This window comes from Argentina silus (genome assembly GCF_951799395.1).
Source record: "Argentina silus genome assembly, chromosome: X".
In the NCBI taxonomy this organism is placed as follows: domain Eukaryota; kingdom Metazoa; phylum Chordata; class Actinopteri; order Argentiniformes; family Argentinidae; genus Argentina; species Argentina silus.
Window position 1 is genome coordinate 9619793 of NC_139653.1, and position 19568 is coordinate 9639360.

A 19568-nucleotide genomic window follows, 5' to 3' on the forward strand; every position below is an offset into this window, starting at 1 on the left:
TAGGCATCTGCTAAAGAGAGTGAAGCCCAGTGCCCACATGTTCGCGCTGAAACACCTGAATCCGATCCATCTGTTCTGCTTTCAATTGGCTACAGTTGTCTCAAGACCCGCCCTATTCCAGTTGATTATAGCCTCTTATTGGTTAATCCCGTGACAGTCATCTCAAACCCTAAACGTTTACCTGCTCTGTATATCCTACCCTTCGGGTTAAATCCGTAGTTTCTCACCATGTCGCCAGGTTTAGAACGTGAATGAAGTGAATGAAAGAGCACCCGCTCCCTGATTTTGGATGACACCACCGGCTGTTTGCAATGCAACAGGCGGCTGGAGGAAACAGGCTACCCGTTAAAAGGATATAACTGTTTTACATGGTTGAGGAACTGTTGCGCCGCGGCGACGGACAAGCTCAATTGCCATGTCTCTGCTGTGCGTCAGAGGGGAGTTGTCTATGATACACATTTGATATGTTTACTTCATGAAATATTTCTTAGAGTGCTGATGTGAATGTTTGGTTTCGGTAAAGTTTGAATGGCTTTCTTGGGTTGTACATGCGCGCTAGTTTAAACTTCCGCGGCAGCTGGTGATGTTAGAATTATAAGGTTCTATGTCCAACTTTTGTCGAAAATGAGTTATTTACATATACTTAATTGTTGGACATATATTAATGTAATTGCAGTGTAATTTTTTTTAAGAGGGTTTTTTTGTTCCGTAATTTATAAATGTAGAAAGTAGAAACATCACATACCAAGGTTCTATTTGTGATCCAATCATAACCCGAATGAACACAGACGGACCAATCAAAATCCACCTCTTAGCCATGTAGTTCATCTGTGGCTTTAACATAAAGTTAAATAATAATGTTAGTTTACATAACGTAACACATGTTAGCAGTTAACATGACCACCTTACAATTCGTTAGCTAACGTTAGCTAGTTCGCTAACATTAGTATTAGCCAGCTCACCATCAACTTGACATGTGCAGCTTAGTTAGCTAACATTACCTAACGTTACCTGCCTTGTGTTAGAAATTATTTTTATGGAAACAGTTGCATCATAATGCTCAATAGCAGACGAGTAAATAAAGCTTTTCAGTTCTTTATTTAGGGTGATTAAAAAAGTGTATTTGATATGTGCAAATCAATTGAATTAACTTGTTTTTTAATCAATCTGATTCAGGAAATATTTGTTTGGTAATCATTAACTCTCGATTGAGAAGTGTTGGAAATTATTTTTATAAAAACAGTTTATTATTGCTATAAGAAAAATACATTACTGCAGTGTGCTAAATTTACTAATGTGATGGCCTGTTGATAAATGAGAGATGAATTAAGCATTAGTCCCGTGGTACGTTGGATGAATACATGGAGAGGTTAAGCCAGGTCATCAAGAAGGATGTTGCAACACACGCTTTACACAAAGAGCTATAGTGGAAAAGTACCAGGCTAGGGAGGACATACCAGAGTAGGTATCTTATCTCTTACAGGGTGCTGACTCCGCAGATGGGATGAATGGTGTGACCAGCCCGTGAACAACAAGGGATGCCAAGTCTAAACCACGGTTCCTCCCCAACCAAATAGCCAATCACAATCACTTTGTTTACTGTAAATGCTTTGTTTGACTGTTTGAATGCATCCATTTTTGGAGGGTTGGTTACAGATTAACAGCTTGCTGACTGTGATTTTCTTCGCCAAAACTGGTCCTTGTACAAGCCTAGAATTCTGACATATAAATAAATAGCTAAAAGTAAGAAGTAGTTTGTCTTCTCCTTCAAATAAACGAGCACGTTTTCACACTTGCATATTATGAATGGATCTTAGCTAACTTTAGTTGCAAGATTATTCAATTCATTGCTGTCAGTAAGACCAACCATCAACAGGGCCAGTTACTAAATTGACTTTTGAAAAATGCTCACGTTGTACTTAAAATGGTGAAGTTTTGGAAGAACTTTTATGATACTAAGTTGTACACTAACAATACATGTATTAAGTATACTTAAGGTATGTTAGATATACTGCTTTATATCCTTGATATATAAAGTATACTGACAGTTTAAAAGCAGATTTAAAGTGGTATAAATGATACATTATTAGTGAAGAACTTAGTATGAACTTAGTATGATAAAAGTCGGCCCATTCATTTTAGATTATTTAGGTTGTTTTTGTTACATAAATGGTGGTTTATAATAATGGTTAAATGATGGTTTAATCAAAGAAATGAACAATGGTTTTAAAAGATGTTTAAGAGGTTTTTAAAAGTTTGTACATTATTCACAATTTTTCCGCAAATAAAAAGAACCCTATTTTGCACAATTTGCTTTTTTGGCTTTGATATAATAATATATTATATATAAATCAATTCATTCAAATCAATGTTCATAGTTATTCTTTGAAATGTAGGGTTTTACATTATGAAGGGTGAGATGGAACTTTATAATTCTGAACAGGATCTGAGCTCTCAGAATTATAAGGTTCCATCTCCGTTTGGACCATCTAAAAAAAAAACATTTCCAAATGTTCCAGGATTTTCATATTCTATACTCTTAAGTACCTGTAGGATGATGGTCTTGTTGAGCTATAAAAGTAGAGTATACTACATAACAGTTTTGCCAGCAGGATGCTCAATATCTCTGAACTACACTCAACGGAGATGGAACCTTATAGCTAAACTGAAGTTATGATTATTTGTGAGTTTATTGTACGACATCTTGTATGACATTTTAAAAGAGAATGAAACTGATGCAGAAACAAAAATGCAGAAGTGTTTATTTAAGGTCGTACATAAGGCATACAGTGCGTCCATGTACACTACAAGAACAGCCGGAGAGGTTGGGCTCTAGGTGAGTGCAACGACTCGTTGATTGGTCATGGTTGGAAACCTTTGTGCTGTTGTGTCCATGACAACGTCCCTGAGATTGAGAGGCAAGCATCTCTTGCCCCATGAACCATCCCAGTTGGTGTAGGGTTATTGTTAACAGCAGTGAGGCAGCCTCGATATGCGCCTGTCGGTAGGAGGGTTGGCGGCAGCTCCTCTGTCCAATCTGCTCAAATACATTACAATAGAATTAGTGGGAGAGGTGGGCGGATTGTATCGTATTTGGCATTCATAATCGTTAGTGACAATTTATCTAGCCACCGGAGAAATACAATTAGAATGATTCCACTCCTTCCCTAGAACAGTAAAGTCACTTCAGTTCATAAATTCTGTTTGTTCATAGAAGGTTGACATGCAAACATTGTCTGTAAAATAATCGTCCTGCCTAATCTTGAACAGCGCTTCCCAAATTGACAATGGCATTATGATAAAAAAATAAAACAAAACAATTACATTCTTTTATTTGCTCCATGTTTTAACGCAAATTTAGCCAGCTGGTGATAGTTGTGCTCACAGACCTGTGTCATTACAACAGAGAGCAAACAAATCTCACTTTTGGTGCATGTCTATTTGTAATTACATAATAAATAATAAATACATATGGGTATGTAAATAGCCTAAACCTATCGATGGTACATCGACTGGGTAAATGGTATATGAATGACAGTCATCCAATATGCTGCAAAAGAAATAACGCCATGCTCGTTGCCTGCACGCCTCCTTTCTCGTCGACATATTTCAGAGAAAATACATGGCTGCAGTCGGTATGGACGCTGTAGCCTATATTGATGATTTGTGTAAATTGCATTTGTATTCATATGCATTTTGAGAGCCTCAGGTATTCAGTAGTCATTTCAAGTCCAAAACACTGTTTGTATTTGCAGTAATATGGAATGAGCGAAACCAAGGGGAATACTGTACATGTCCGCTATCGTAAAATGTCCATTCCAGTCGGCTATACCGGGGGGAAAAGACACGCCTCTGCTATGAAAGACATTGAAGAGAGACGTGGCCAAATTAGTTGTCAACAATTGTCGTCATTTTTTCCAACACAGCTTCTCAATAGTGTCCTATTTGTCACCAAAAGTATTCGACTCTGCCTCTCTCGCAGTGGCGTTTTTACATTAGGGGCAGGTGGGGCAGTGCCCCACCAAAGGTGGCGCTGTGGTGCAAGTGCTTGTTACATTTGAACGTTGTGACAACATGTATTTTATATTTAATACAAAATAGTGATTCAGTGGTGAAATTGGTGTGTATAAATATAATAAACTTGACTCACAATACTTATAGTGCTGTTTTGGAGTAATTACTCTAGTGTGTGTGTGTGTGTGTTCTCGCGCTCCTGCTGTGCTCCTTGTTCTATCTCTCTGCTGTGGGGCAGTGGAGCACTCTGCCCCATCGTTGCTAAGGGAACAACGTGAGCGTGATTGGTGTCAGCAGGGAAAACCTCCCGCAAATTATATTGGGTGGAGGGGCGGAAATGTTTCTGCCTCTATGAATTCTGCCTAGCAACAGGTGGCAAAAAAAAATTAAACGCTAATGTCGTTAACATGGCCTAACGTGACAGGAAATAATCACAAAGCAATTCAGTTGATCTACTTTATGTCTATTGCTAATGCTAGCTAGCTAAAGTTTTCACATTGAATCGTGTAGATTATTTGTTGACCGTGCGGTTTAGTACATTACCTTTGGAAGAGAAGTTGGAGATAAAACGTTTAGGGTCAAACAGACCAGAAGACTTTGTCCTGCTTCAGGCTGGGGACAAAGTGACCCGTACGTTCAAACTGGAATGGTTTGACAAAAAGAGATGGCTAACCGCTAGCACCTCGAAACATGCACTGTTCTGTTTTCCATGTATACTTTTTGATGGAGACTCTGTTTGGGCATCAGCTGGATTCAAAGACATTAAACATCTGTCAGAAAGAACAGCGAAGCATGAAAGCTCTGTGTTCCATCTGAATTGTGCCATGAAGTTGGGTTTACTGGGGCAGATCAACATCCAGGGACAACTAGATGGTTCATATCGCCGTAGCATCGTGGAGCACAACAAACAGACAGAGGAGAATCGGTATGTTCTGGGGAGGCTGATCACTTGCATCAAACTCTGTGGGAAGTGGGAAATGGGTTTGCGTGGTCACGACGAGTCAGCCAACTCACTAAACCCAGGCATTTTTAGGTGCATTTTTGAGACGATGTGTGAGGGAGACACCAGGCTCAAAAGACACTATGACAAGCTGCCTTACTTCAAGGGGACATCTAGCACCGTTCAAAACGAACTCTTGGATTGCATGTATGAGGTCTACAGGGAAGAAGTGGCCAAACAATTGAGAGAGACCCAGCTTGTCGCTGTCCAGGCAGATGACACTACCGATATATCATGCAAATCCCAATTGGTCATAGTGTTGAGATACATGGTAGACAACACTGTCACGGAGCGATTCCTAGAGTTCATGGAAGTGAAGGATAAAACTGCCGTCGGCCTTTCCAACGTAATCAAACAAGCCCTTGAGCCCCTGGGGCTGACTGACAAACTCCTTGCACAAACATGATGGGGTAGCGGTGATGAGTGGTAATGTAGGCGACGTGCAAACACTGATGAAGGTGACCTACCCAAACGTAATATTTGTGCTATGCCCATGTGAAAGAAATGAGAGAGAGATCAGATGTGATTGCTAGCCAAGCTAGCGAGGGTGCAGCTAAGCACAGGAAAACAAACATGGCTGCAGTGATGAAGGAGGCCTGCGACACCATGATTTCTCAAGTGGAGGACTGGTTCTCCAAAATTGACTACCTTATTGCAGCACAGCTGGTGGACTGCTCATTGTTCCCGAAGTCTCTACTGTCATTCCCATTGGCCCAACTCAGCTGTGCTATCAAGCTATGGCCCACAGCCCTGAACAACAAGGACAAGTTGCAAACAGAGCTGGCTACTCTCTACTACCACACTGAGCTGCATACAGGAAAATCAGCACTGTCTCTATTCCAGACCATTCACGAAAACAACCTGCAAGAGGCCTTGTCTGAAACCTGCACTCTGCTAAGGATCATCATCAGAGGAACTTTTCAACATTGAAGAGGATTAAGACATTCGCAAGAAACACAATGGGACAACAGCGACTGAACGCCCTTGTCAAACTTGATAAAACTTTCCTACAAGTTAACAATGTGCCGCATGCTTGTATTTTGATAAAGCATGCAACTTATTGAAGACACGTGTGTCTGTCTCATCTTTTTACTTTGTTGCAGTATAGGAAACCTCAATGTAGCGTTCTGTGTCGCGCTGAAACGTATGAAGTGTATTCAATTTTGAAATCTTTCTGCTCCCTGGCACTCACAGCGCAGCCCATAACCTATGCCTACCGAAGACTACCTTTATTATTTGTGGTGGTGACGTCATACAAAACTGCCCCTCCAGAAATGCCATGTTAAATCGCCACTGCTCTCTCGCCAGGACATTCAGCACCCTATTATAACTGTAGGCTAATTTTCTACCCAGTCTCAATCCCACTGAAACCCAACATGCTGCACTTACTCTTGTCACGCATGAATATCCCTAACTTCATTCTGTTACATTATTACAGCTGACTCGCGCTTACTCATGTTAGACAGGCAAACCCAGCTCTTCTCACCACCTTGTGGTGGTTACCGGCAGTACTTCACAACGCATATATACGGTATGGCGGCAGCTTTGAAGTGCAGCACCGGTTTGCAGGAATTAAGAAATAGAAATGATCATAAAGCCTTCTTTGCAGTAATATCACACACACACAAACACACACACACACACACACACACACACACACACACCTGTGCACAACAACAGAGCTACTAATACTTGTGTCAGAAAACGTGCTCTTTATTTGAAGGAGAAGACAAACTACTTATTACTTTTAGCTATTTATTTATATGTCAAAATTCTAGGCTTGTACAAGGACCACTTTTGGAGAAGAAAATCACAGTCAGCAAGCTGTTAATCTGTAACCAACCCTCCAAAAATGGATGCATTCAAACAGTCAAACAAAGCATTTACAGAATACAAAATGATTATGATTGGCTATTTGGTTGGGGAGGAACCGCGGTTTAGACTTGGCATCCCTTGTTGTTCACGGGCTGGTCACACCATTCATCCCAGCTGCGGAGTCAGAGATAAGATACCTACTCTGGTATGTCCTCCCTAGCCTGTCCTCCGTAGCCTTGTACTTTCCACTATAGCTCTTTGTGTAAGCGTGTGTTGCAACATCTTTCTTGATGACCTGGCTTAACCTCTCCATGTATTAATCCAACGTACTATGGGACTAATGCTTGATCCATCGCTCATTTATCAACAGGCCATCACATTAGTACATTTAGCACACTGCAGTTATAGCAATAATAAACTGTTTTTATAAAAATAATTTCTAACACTTGGATAGAAAATGTGCCTTTATTCATGCCTTGTTCAAACCATTGTCATAGTTTATCCACAACATGTCTGATACTCCAAGCTTACTATTAAACAGAAGTAGCAAGCTAGATATTGTTTTCAGTCAGAAATGATTGCAGTCTGCTATCAGTATTCAGGTCGCGTGGCATTAGCTAGCCGAAAATCTGACTGGCTTTACCGTTAACTAGAGCATTACAAATTTTAGTTTTTTAATTCCAGTTTGTTGTAGGCAAGACATTGGTGAAGACAATCATATAACATTTGTTAAGGCAGTTTGCCAGTGAGGTTGAGGTAAAACATTATTTTGTTCACCTGTTAATCCTAACCCAAGTGTGGCTGAGGACATTTTATTTGAAAAGGGGGGTGACAAATATTAGGACTATATGATATGAGGATATCTGAGGACTCTTTGCTTCTAAAACAGGAGGAAATCTTCGATGAGCCAAACATGTAAGTTCCATGAATTATGATTTGTCATAATTCACTGTTAAACTAAAGTGGTTTGATGATAACATGAACAGCCTAAACGGCTGAGTTAGTCAGAATGAGAGCCATGTTTGTGTCCTCCTGCAGAGAGGAGGTCATGGAGCAAAGCATCAACGACTACCTGCAGCGACTGGAGAAGATGCTGGACATCCTGGAGTTACAGCTGGTTGCTCACCTGTACTCTGACTCCTCCTCTGACTCCGCTTCCTGCTCCAGTTGCCCCCCCTCGTCTCAGTCATCCAGGTGCTACTCCCAGACGCCCTATAGAACGTGTCGCCATAGGAACAGAAGAGGCGGGAACAGGTGTCCAGACGTGCCACACTCTTCCCAGACAAGAAGTGATGCCTGCCAGCATGACTTCCAGTTCATCACAGTTCCTCTGAGAACACAACCTCTGACCTCCTGCTGTCTCTGGAGTTCCATGACTCTGACCTCCATCACAACCAGCACAAACAACCAGCCCTGACCACTAACCCCCACCTCACTCTCAAACAGAGCCCTGACCGTAGCCCTACCCCCAGATCAGGAGGGGTGGTCGTGCAGCGGAGGCGTGGACCCCCAGAGGCCCAGTGCCGTCCCAGACACCCCCTGGAGTCCGGCGTGAGTACCTTCTGCCCACGTGCCAATTCTCCGGGCCGGCCTGTCACCATGGCAAGGGAGGGCAAGCCCATCATGATGTTCCTACAGGGCGCCTCCGTCCCCCTCCTCTCCCAGGAGACCAGAGAGAAGCTGGAGTCGCACCTCCGACGCAAACTCAGCCAGCGGCTCTGGGGCTTCCCCCGGCTGGTCACCAGGTACGTGGGAGATCTGGCGTCTCTGCTGGTGCCCTCACTGGCCAAGACCGGTAGTGCAGGAGACGGCAGGATTATGGGTCTTGTGACCCACTCTGTGGCATTCTCTCTGTGGGACACCCGGCTAAGGATCCAGAGCAGACCACAGGCTAATCCCAACCTGAACACAAAGCCTGACTCTAACCTGAACACGGCCATCCTGGTCCAGCCGGCTGGTACTGGTGACACCCCCACCTCCCAGGGACATGAGCCTGAGGAGGAAGTGTCTGAATGTCAAACTGTCTCACTTCCCCCGCCTGGTGGTCCAGTCCTACCATGCAGCCAGCCAGCCTATAAGAGAGGTTTCCTCCACCAGCCAGCCTATCAGGGAGGTTCCCTTAGTTAGCCAGCCTATCAAGGAGGTTCGTTTAGCCAGCCAGCCTATCAGGGAGGTTCGCTTAGCCAGCCAGCCTATCAGGGAGGCTCCCTTCGCCAGCCAGCCTATCAGGGAGGGTCCCTCCACCAGCCAGCCTATCAGGGAGGTTCCCTCAGCCAGCCAGCCAATCAGGAAGGTTTCCCTAGCCAGCCATCAGGAAGCCAGCAGCTCTGTATTTTGCATACTGTGTAAATGACCAATAACATTTGATTTGATATTTTATAGCATTGTAAATCACAGAGACTTCCTTCATAAATGACAAAAGTGCCGCCTCGACTGTAAACAAAGCCGTGCCTCAGCAGTGGATACAGCCATGTCAGCTGACCAATGACAGTACAGATCACCAGCTATCGGAGGAGGCTGGTGGAGGTAGAAATCGGAGGACAGGCTCATTGTAATGCATGGAATGAAAAACATGTGTCTTTGATACCACTCCTCATTCCACTCCATGAATTACAATGAGCCCCGTCCTCCGATTTCTACCTCCACCAGCCTCCATTGGTTTACACAGTAGGGTGAGGCTAATGCACAAACCCCACAGCATCATCCCAGAAACCACTACCCCAATACAGCAGTCCACTTACCCCAATACAGCAGAAACACTGTGTGATTCATTTACTTATTTTGGATTTGCACACACACAATACCAAATAAAGGACAAAATGGAAACACAGGGGAGGTTAAGAAACCCAGAAGGGCTTGTCGAGAAGCCTCCCCTAAAAAGTAATAGAATAATTACAGAAAATGTACATAATATTAATAGTAAAATTAAACAAAATGTTATATTATTGTTGCCTAGTCTAAAATGTGCATTGTGAGACAAAAGTTAAAAATGTTAATGAAAACAACAAATTTTAATTAAATGAAAATAAAAGAATATGAAATACATTAATTGAAAAGGAATATTAAGACAGTTGCTCCAAGAGATATTTCTTTATGTTTTTTGTTTTTTTAATTGGCAACAATAATAAAAGGTAGATATAATCATTCTCATATTGAAAGGTAGGCTTTACAACACGGTAAACGGTAGGTAGAGTTGTCGAAAGTCTGGCCCTCCCCCGACCTCCATCTCCACCTGAGCATGCCACTCAGAACTGTAGTAGGGGGCTTCGGCGCTTAAATCATGGCAGGCTCCCTTATGGACGAGCGGGGATGATGGTGTCATGTGGGTACCGATGGATTACGAGTGGAGCGCCTCAGCGAGGGGGGCTGGCTCCATCTCGTGTCTAGACGTTTCTGGGGAAGCTGAGAGCTCGGCTCAGGGGATGATTCAGGATGGGCTTAAAGAATAGGTTGTTGAGCCAGAGGGGGGAGAGGAAGATGGTGATGTCAATGTCTCTCCTGGGGACCTCCCTGTGACGGTTCCCACTCCCACTCTGCTCTCTGAGGAGGGGCAGGTGGGGTCGGGGGTGGCGGATGGGAGGGTACCCACGGAGACTGTGGCTACGGAGGGTATGGAGGAATTCTGTCACCTCCCCTGTCAATCTTCACATTGTTGTTATCTATCGTCCACCAGGTCAGCTTGGCCACTTCTTAGATGAGATGGATGAGCTACTTCCCTGAGGATGGCACACCGCTCACAATACTGGGTGACTTCAACATCCAGTCGGAGAAGCTTCACTCGTCTGGAGCACTTGACCTTCTCTCCTCCTTCGGCCTTACCCTGTCCCACTCTCCTCCCACTCATAAGGCGGGCAATCAGCTCAACCTTGTCTTCACAAGATCCTCCCATACCTCACAGTTACCCCACTTCCTCTTTCTGATCATCATCATTTCGTATCCTTCTCCCTCCCTCTCAAATGCTCACCCTCCCAGCCAGTTTCTACCCACACTGTATCCTCTCATCGCAACCTGCACACCCTCTCACTCACCGCTCTCTCTTCCTCTGTCTTATCCGCCATACCCTCTGTTGAATCCTTCTCTCTTCTATCCACTGATGCAGCTTCCTCCACCCTCCTGTCCTCTCTTTCCTCATCCTTCGACTCTCTCTGTCCACAGATCTGGGGCTGGCACCATCCACTCCACGTGCTCCCTGGCTATCTGAAAGGAAGAGAGGAAATGGAGAAAATCTGGCCTTCCTGATGCTCTAGACCCTTATCTCTCTCTTCTCCTCAACTACACCTCATCTGCATCAGCTGCTAAAGCTTTATACTACCATTCCAAAATGCAATCCTCAGTCTCTGACCCAAGGAAACTGTTCTCCACATTTTCCTCACTCCTCAACCCTCCTTCTCCCCCTCCTCCTTCCTCTCTGTCTGCCGATGACTTTGTCACCTACTTTGAAAAGAAGGTTGATGACATTAGCAGCTCCTTCCCTCTACCTCTCACCAACAATGCTACCTTTCCTCCCAAACCCACTGTGCAACACCCAGTCTCTGGTTTATCAGATTTCTCCCCCCTCTCTCCTGATGATGTTCTAAAACTGGTCACATCCAAGCGGGCAACCACCTGCCCCCTCGATCCTATCCTCTCCCCCTTTCTCCAATCCATCTCCTCTGTTCCTTACCACTGGGACTCTGTCCCAGCTGCCTTCAAGGCAGCCAGAAATGCCAGAAATGTAAATGTAAATAAATTAGGAATATGTCGTAGGGCTCCTTTGTGACCTGGAGTACCCACTGCTGGATTTTGAGATGTATGTGCTACTAACACATGAATTATAACCAGCAAAGAAGCACACTATATACTACTGATGTTATGTACTACTAATATGCTGAAGTATAACCAGCAAAACATATTATATACTACAAGTGATATGTACTACTAAGGTACTGAATGTCTAATGGCAAGAAATACTATTCAGACATAAAACTGATCAAATAACTCTGGGTTGATTTATGTTGAAGGTTTTGCCTGTTTTATGATTTGAAGGATGAATCTGATCTGTTTAACTATGTGTAACAAATAAAGTTGAAATGTAATAAATTGGAAAGGGAAGGAGAGAAAGGGGAATTAAGTCAAAGTTGAGACAGGTTTGGGTTGAGTCCAGAAGGCAGTGGATTCTGATAAAGTAATAGTCAAGGACGACCCAGGTAAGGAGGAACTGTAAATATCAAGGGGTCCTAGAAGCTTTGCTTACGTGAAACAGTTATGCTCAGAGGAGCTCATGAAGGGGGTTATACAAATTTATTTTTTTAGCATTTTCCACAGATCTCCCAGGAGGACAGATCCCTATAGAGACAAGGAAGTCTAGCCTAATCAGGTTTTCACGACTAAAATCCTCTCTGGTGAGAGTTTTCGAATCGGAAAACCCCCAGTCTGAATTGCTGTTAGCATCAGAAGTAGGCTCACTCTTTTGGCTGCCTATATCCAGTGAAAGGGATTGCTAGGGGTTGAATGACCACTTCACTTGTACTGGGAGGTAGGCCATTGTAGATCCCCGGCTAAGGGTACAGTGCTGCTTCTGAGAAATCGGCCGGGCTGATAGAGGATTCAAGAGTATTTCGGCAATGGCCACTGTCGATACTGTACGCAGCCTCTCTAAAGTTATTATAAGTTATTGTCCTTATTTTTCTTCAAGAACTATAATGTCTATCAGAATTTGGTTTTATTTCCTTTAACTCTTTGTTAAGTCCTTTTACTCCAATCTATTTTATTTATTTTATTTTTACTTTAGTCACTTTAGTATTACACTTTTGTTATATTTTGTTAAAATACTTTACTCTTACAATACTCATACGTACAGTTAGGTCCGGAAATATTTGGACAGTGGCACAATTTTCATAATTTTGGCTCTGTACGCCACAACAATGGATTTGAAATGAAACAATGGAGATGCAATTGAAGGGCAGACTTTCAGCTTTAATTCAAGGGGCTGAACAAAAATATTGTACGAAACGTTTAGGAATTGCAACCATTTTTATACACAGTCCCCCATTTTCAGTGGCTCAAATGTAATTGGACAAATTAACATGATCAGAAATAAAATTTTGATTTTGGTCCTAACCTTGGGCCTGACCCTAACCCTGACCCTGGGCCTGATCCTAACCCTAACTCTAGGCCTAATCCTAACCCTAAACATAACCCTAGGCCGAATCCTAACCCTAGGCCTAATCCTCACCCTAGGCCTGATCCTAACCCTGGCCCTGACCCTAGGCCTAATCCTAACCCTAAACATAACCCTCGGCATAATCCTAACCCTAGGCCGAATCCTAACCCTAGCCCCAACCCTAACCATAGGCCTAATCCTAACCCTAAACATAACCCTAGGCCTAACCCTAACCCTGGGCCAGACCCTAGTCCTAGTCCTAACCCTAAACCTAGCCCCATCTTGAGTGGGATTGGCTCTGGCTGTGCCCCAGTGGTGCCTGTGAGAGAGAGAGGGGACCCTGGACAAACAGTGCAGATAATGGTTCATGCAGTGAGTTCACAGAAATCGACCGATGGAGCACAAGTTGGTCCTGAGGATGACTGTGCGATGTTTGATCTTTGTCCCACCTTTGACTTGGGACTGATGAGGGACTCTACATCTGATTCATCTCATGAAACTAGTGGTTTGGCAGCTGATAATGTGATAATACTGACCTTGGTATGGGGGTGGCTGTGGTCAGGGAGGCACCTCTCACTAATGTGGCAGTGGAGGTGTCAGACTCCATATCTGCATCTCCGCTTAAGACAGTTGGACGATGGCTTGGCCTGGGCCCCCTGGGGAGACACTGGCTGGGAGGGGTCAGGGAGTGAGTAACTCTGTGGAGGAACCCATTCCTGCAGACGATATTCCATCTAGTCCCCCGGCCACCCAGGGTACTGCTACTGCTCCTCCCCCTCCTCGGCAGAGGCCGACCCGCCATATTAACACCTTCCAAAAGGGTGTCCAGGGGTCCTTAGAGGTGAGGGAAGCGGTGGTTGTAGTTGGGGATTCTAATTTGTCCAGAATCACTCATTACAATTACCCACTGGTGCAGGTGGATAGTTTTCCTGGGGCCCAAATACACCATCTTAGGGGTATTCTGGAGAAGTTGGATACCTGCCCCAATACCCAGAAGGTTGTGCTCTCGGTGGGCCTTAACAACTGTTTGAGAGAAAATCAGATCAATACCATCAAAAAGCAATTTCAACAATTAGTTGCAGTGGTGGGAAGGGTCTTTCCCCAGGCGGAAGTTTTTGTGCCTTTGATTCAGTTCTCAACACGGCTCCCACCAGGAGTATAACCTTTAATAAAACAGACTAATGCCTTCTTCGAAGCACATTATAGGGTGCTGAAGGGTGTGGAAGGACACCTCTTTAGTGTACAGCCTCGGGACCCGGTGCATTGGACGAATAGAACAGCAATGGCTATCCTGGATTCATGGATGAAACAGTTAAACTTGAGGCTGGGGGACCGAGATAGCTTTCCCCCACACAATCTAACATACTCAATCTTTCACTTACCTACAGCTTGCCGGAACCAGAGCAGATGCTGTTAGAGAAGGGCCTCTCCTTTATTTCAACGCCACTGGGGATGGACAAGGACAGTCTTCGAAGAGGCCTATATGGGTATCACAAACGGTTAAAATTATTGGATCATTTTGATTACAACGCGGATTCTGTTTCGAAACCGTTCATCGAGCCCTCGAAATGGGAACCTGAGTGGGATTCAGTCTCTGAACCAATAAAACAATTGATCAAGCGTGACATTCGTGGGCTCGAGGTTTCTAACAGAATTACAGGAGAAAATCATCTGTCAGTACAACAACGACAGGCATTAAACAAACAAACGAAACCAGGACATAGTTCTAAAACCTGCAGACAAGGGATCGAAAATGGTTATCATGGATAAAACTCAGTATCTCATAGAGGCTAACAGACAACTACATAATGCTAGACACGCTCCTTACAGCTGGAGACGCAGAGTAGGATTAGGGAGATTGTGGGAGAGCTTTATGAGAAGAAATATATTTCTTCCAAACTAAAATATTACCTGTTTGGTTTAGACTCTCCACGTCCACGAAAATTCTATCTCCTTCCGAAGATCCATAAGGATCCCAGGACTTGGACTGTCCCGCACGAAGTTGCCCCTGGTCGACCGATCGTCTCCGATTGTGGGAGCGAATTGTATAGAGTAGCAGAGTACATTGATTCCTTTTTGAATCCCTTGTCACAAAAACATCCTAGCTATGTAAAAGACACATACGAGTTTGTTAATAAAATAAAAACAATAGATTCCCTCCTGGAGCAATGCTTTTCTCGATATAGATCGATATAGATTCTCTGTATACCAATATAAATACTGAATTAGGTTTAAAAGCAGTATGACAGATCTTGAAAAAATATCCTGACCCCGCTAGACCGGATGAAGCCCTTTCAGTCTTTCTCTTCTAGAATTAGGTTTGACACGGAACAACACAGATACTATCTCCAAGTGCATGGGACTACTATGGGTAAGAAGTTTGCTCCAGTATATGCCAATATATATATGGTGGATTGGGAGCAAACGGTCTTGCCCAAATGTTGCAAGATTCCATTATTATACATCCGGTACTTGGATGATATTTTTGGAGTCTGGTGTCTTGGAGTCGATTTCAAGCAGTTTATTAGCGTCTTGAACAAACACCATGAGTCAATTACTGTAAAGTATAACCTACAACCTGAAAAAATTTGAATTTTTGGATACCGAGGTTTTCATTATGAGAGGGGACGATGGGGTGGGTGGTCTGGGGACTAGGGTGTACTTTAAACCCACTGATGCCCACGCCTTGTTACATAAAATAAGTTACCATCCTAAACATACTTATAAGGGGATTGTAAAATCCCAACTGATGAGGTTTAATAGAATATGTACAAGGCCTGAGGATATCGAGTTGGCAATAGGAGTGCTCTTCAAAGCTCTTAGACCAAGGGGTTACAGTCGAACATTTCTCCGCTCTATTAAAGCTGAAGTACAACAGAGCTTTCAACAGGTACAAAGGCCTGGTAGCACGGATAAAAATTATAACATTGTTCCACTTGTGACCACTTTCTCCTCTGCCTCTTTAAAACTGAACTCCAGGGTAAAAAGTCATTTTAAAAAACTGCAGGACGTTACTGAGCCTCTGTCAAACTTTAAAATCATACCAGCCTTTAAAAGGAATAAAAATCTAAAAGATTTGTTGGTTCATGTCTCGTTAAATAGTGGGGGGGGGAAAAAAGATGCACAGTGTTACATCTGGCAATGTGTTTTACGGCAATGTGCGATTCACGTGACCGTACCTGTTTTCAGTTAGTGGCATTTTGGTTAATAAAATGGAGAGCACGCTCCGAAGTTAGCTCTGGCTTCAGTCTCCGTTATTAAAACCTAACATTGGGACTGATTGCTCCTTACCACCACCCTCCCCCTTCCTAGCCCTACCGGGGGAACCACCGGTGCCGTGGCCTCGCTGGATTTCCTCGTTCGAAACATATATTCTAGCTGCCGGCTTAGAGGATGCCATGGAGCTACTAAAAGCACATTTCGCAGCTCCACAAAGTGCTCTGCTCCGTGTTAGAAATTATTTTTTATAAAAACAGTTGCATTATAATGCTCAGTAGCAGACGAGTAAATAAAGCTATTCAGTTCTTTATTTAGGGTGATTACATTTACTAATTGTATTTGATATTCCATATGCAAATCAATTGAATTAATATGTTTTTTAATCATCTGAAATTTACTAATATGATGGCCTGTTGATAAATGAGAGATGAATCAAGCATTAGTCCCGTGGTACGTTGGATTAATACATGGAGAGGTTAAGCCAGGTCATCAAGAAAGATGTTGCAACACACGCTTACACAAAGAGCTATAGTGGAATAGTACCAGGCTAGGGAGGACATACCAGAGTAGGTATCTTATCTCTTACAGGGTGCTGACTCCGCAGCTGGGATGAATGGTGTGACCAGCCCGTGAACAACAAGGGATGCCAAGTCTAAACCATGGTTCCTCCCCAACCAAATAGCCAATCATAATCATTTTGTATTCTGTAAATACTTTGTTTGACTGTTTGAATGCATCCATTTTTGGAAGGTTGGTTACAGATTAACAGCTTGCTGACTGTGATTTTCTTCGCCAAAAGTGGTCCTTGTACAAGTCTAGAATTTTGACATATAAATAAATAGCTAAAATTAAGAAGTAGTTTGTCTTCTCTTCAAATAAAGAACACGTTTTCCCACATCCGTCGCGTCATATTCCGACGGAGGCACCAATGGTCGGGTGAGTCGGTGAAGCAGTTCGTGGCTGATTTACGAGGTTTAGCTAACTTGTACAAGTTCGGGGCTTTACAGGACGAAATGATAAGGGACCACCTGATACTGCACACGAACTGTGACAAAATAAGGGAAAGACTGCTACTGGAAAATGATGATTTAACATTAGCATCAGCTCTACACCTTGCAGTTCAGGTTGAATCTGCTGCAAATCTTGAATCTGAATGTTCAGCTAGTTTATCCACCTCTTCCAACTCTCTAGCACTGGCCAGGGCAGCGGGCCCACTCGAGTCACGGGTGCCCCTCCTCCACGTGAGTGCAGACAGCGTGACCACCCACACCAGCCATGTGGGAATTGTGGCTCTTCTGCGCACAATTCAAGAGCTCAGATCTGTCCTGCCCGTGGTAAAACCTGCTCCAATGGCGGGAAACTCAACCACTTTCACAAAGTGCCCCAGCTAGAGCCTCCCAGCCACCTACCACAATCATCCACAATGTTAGCTCAGGACGAGCGCCATTTAAAACATGCTCGTTGATGGTTGGTGCCCCCCAACCTTGCGGCCGTTCACAACCCTGAGCGGCCCATTCCTACCAACGAAGACCCAGGTCTCGCTGAAGATGCTGGTGGTGATGGAGGCAGTCCAACAGTCGGTGAAGTTGAGGTAGTCTGCAGTAACAGCTGGACAGCTGCCAGCCATTTTATCGCCCCAGGCCGTGCTGTTGTTTTTGATGACTCCCAGACTGGAGTGAAAAGCCCCCTGCCATCTCCCTCTGAGGCTGAATGCTTCAAACTATTCCTGACAGAGGAGCTGGTGGGAGATATAGTGGAGGATACCAACAGCTATGCCTTAGAACTACAGGACAAGACAGCGCCTGGAGTGAAGGGAAAGCTGGCTAAATGGGTGGGAAGATTTACACCTTCCTGGTGACAATCCTCATCATGGGAATAGTGAGGAAGAATTCCCTTAGGGATTACTGGAACAATGGATCCCATGTTTGCAACTCCCTTCTTTGCCGCGTCTTCGACCACTTCCTAGTCCTCCTGCATTTTGTATATAATGCCACTGCCGACCTCAATAACCTGTTACATGAAGTAAGACATGTTCTTACCAGCCTGACATCGGCATTCAGTTGGGTGTTTGTACCATATAAGGACCTATGCATTGACAAGTCCCTTATGTTATGGAAGTTCTTTGTTTATTGCGATGTGAAGATTGATTTAGACTAAGATTTGTTCAGGACATCACTACGAGCGGCTTGGGGGGTCCGGGTCCATGGTGATGACCATGCTGGCTCGTCATCTAGGGCAGGGCCACACTTTGTACGAGGATAACTGGTACAGCAGCCCAACACTTTTTCAACATCTGCTGTTCAACAGCACAGGGGCCTGGGGCAGAGTCTGGTCAAACAGGAAGGGGATGCCAACATTCTACAGCATCAGTGTCAGCCATAGGGAAGGTGGACTACCTGACGGGAGAGAGGAAGGGGAAACTAGACTGCATTCTCAACTACAACCTCAAAATGGGGGCAGTAGATAAGGCTGACATGGTCAACAGCTTTGTAGACTGTGCCAGTCCACTAAGTGGTATTAAAATATATTTTTCCATCTGGTTGACATTGCTCCCCTCAATGGCCACATCGTTCACCGCCAATTAACAGGTAAGATGATTACTGAATATGTTTATTTTTTTCATTAGACATATACAAATCAAATACTGTTCCATACAATTACATACAATTCCATGCCTACCCACTCTCACATAATCTATCATTCTCCCCACTCCCTCTCACTCATAGGTGAGAGGATTATGGGGCCAGGATGGTGGGGCCTGAATAATGAAATGCCGCTGGACAGATGGGGGTATTTGAAATTGAGGAGTGAGTTTACCATCTCAACTGGGTTGAGCTCAGAAACAAGGCCAAAAGTCATTTTTTAAACCTACCCAAACCCAAAACCTAACCTTCACCAGAACCCTTTCCCTGACTCTCACTCTCACCCTCAGACTCTCACACCAGTCCTAGAGGAGGAGAAAATGGCTACTCTACCTCCAGGAGACTTCAAGCTTAATTGGTCAAAGGAGAGTTGGCAACCAAGGGGTACTTTTGTTTTTGCTTGTGTCTGTTTGATCTCACAGAGTAGTAGAAGCCTAATTGCTCTACAGGGGATGAAGAGAAACTGTTGACGCATGACCTAATGACCAGATAAACATGTTGACTGTGTTGGCCATCTGTCCCACAGAGGTATGGGCTATCATGTAATTCTACAATTGTTTTGTCAACACCTGTGTTCATTAGGAATATCTTTGGTTACGCTCATTGAAAACATAATAGCAATTTGTACCAGTTTAGATTGATGAGAATATCAAGAATCCCCCCATAACCTAACCCCTCTCTGAAAGGTCAATTTCAGCATCACTTTCGATATTCAATTGAGTCATATTTAAACATT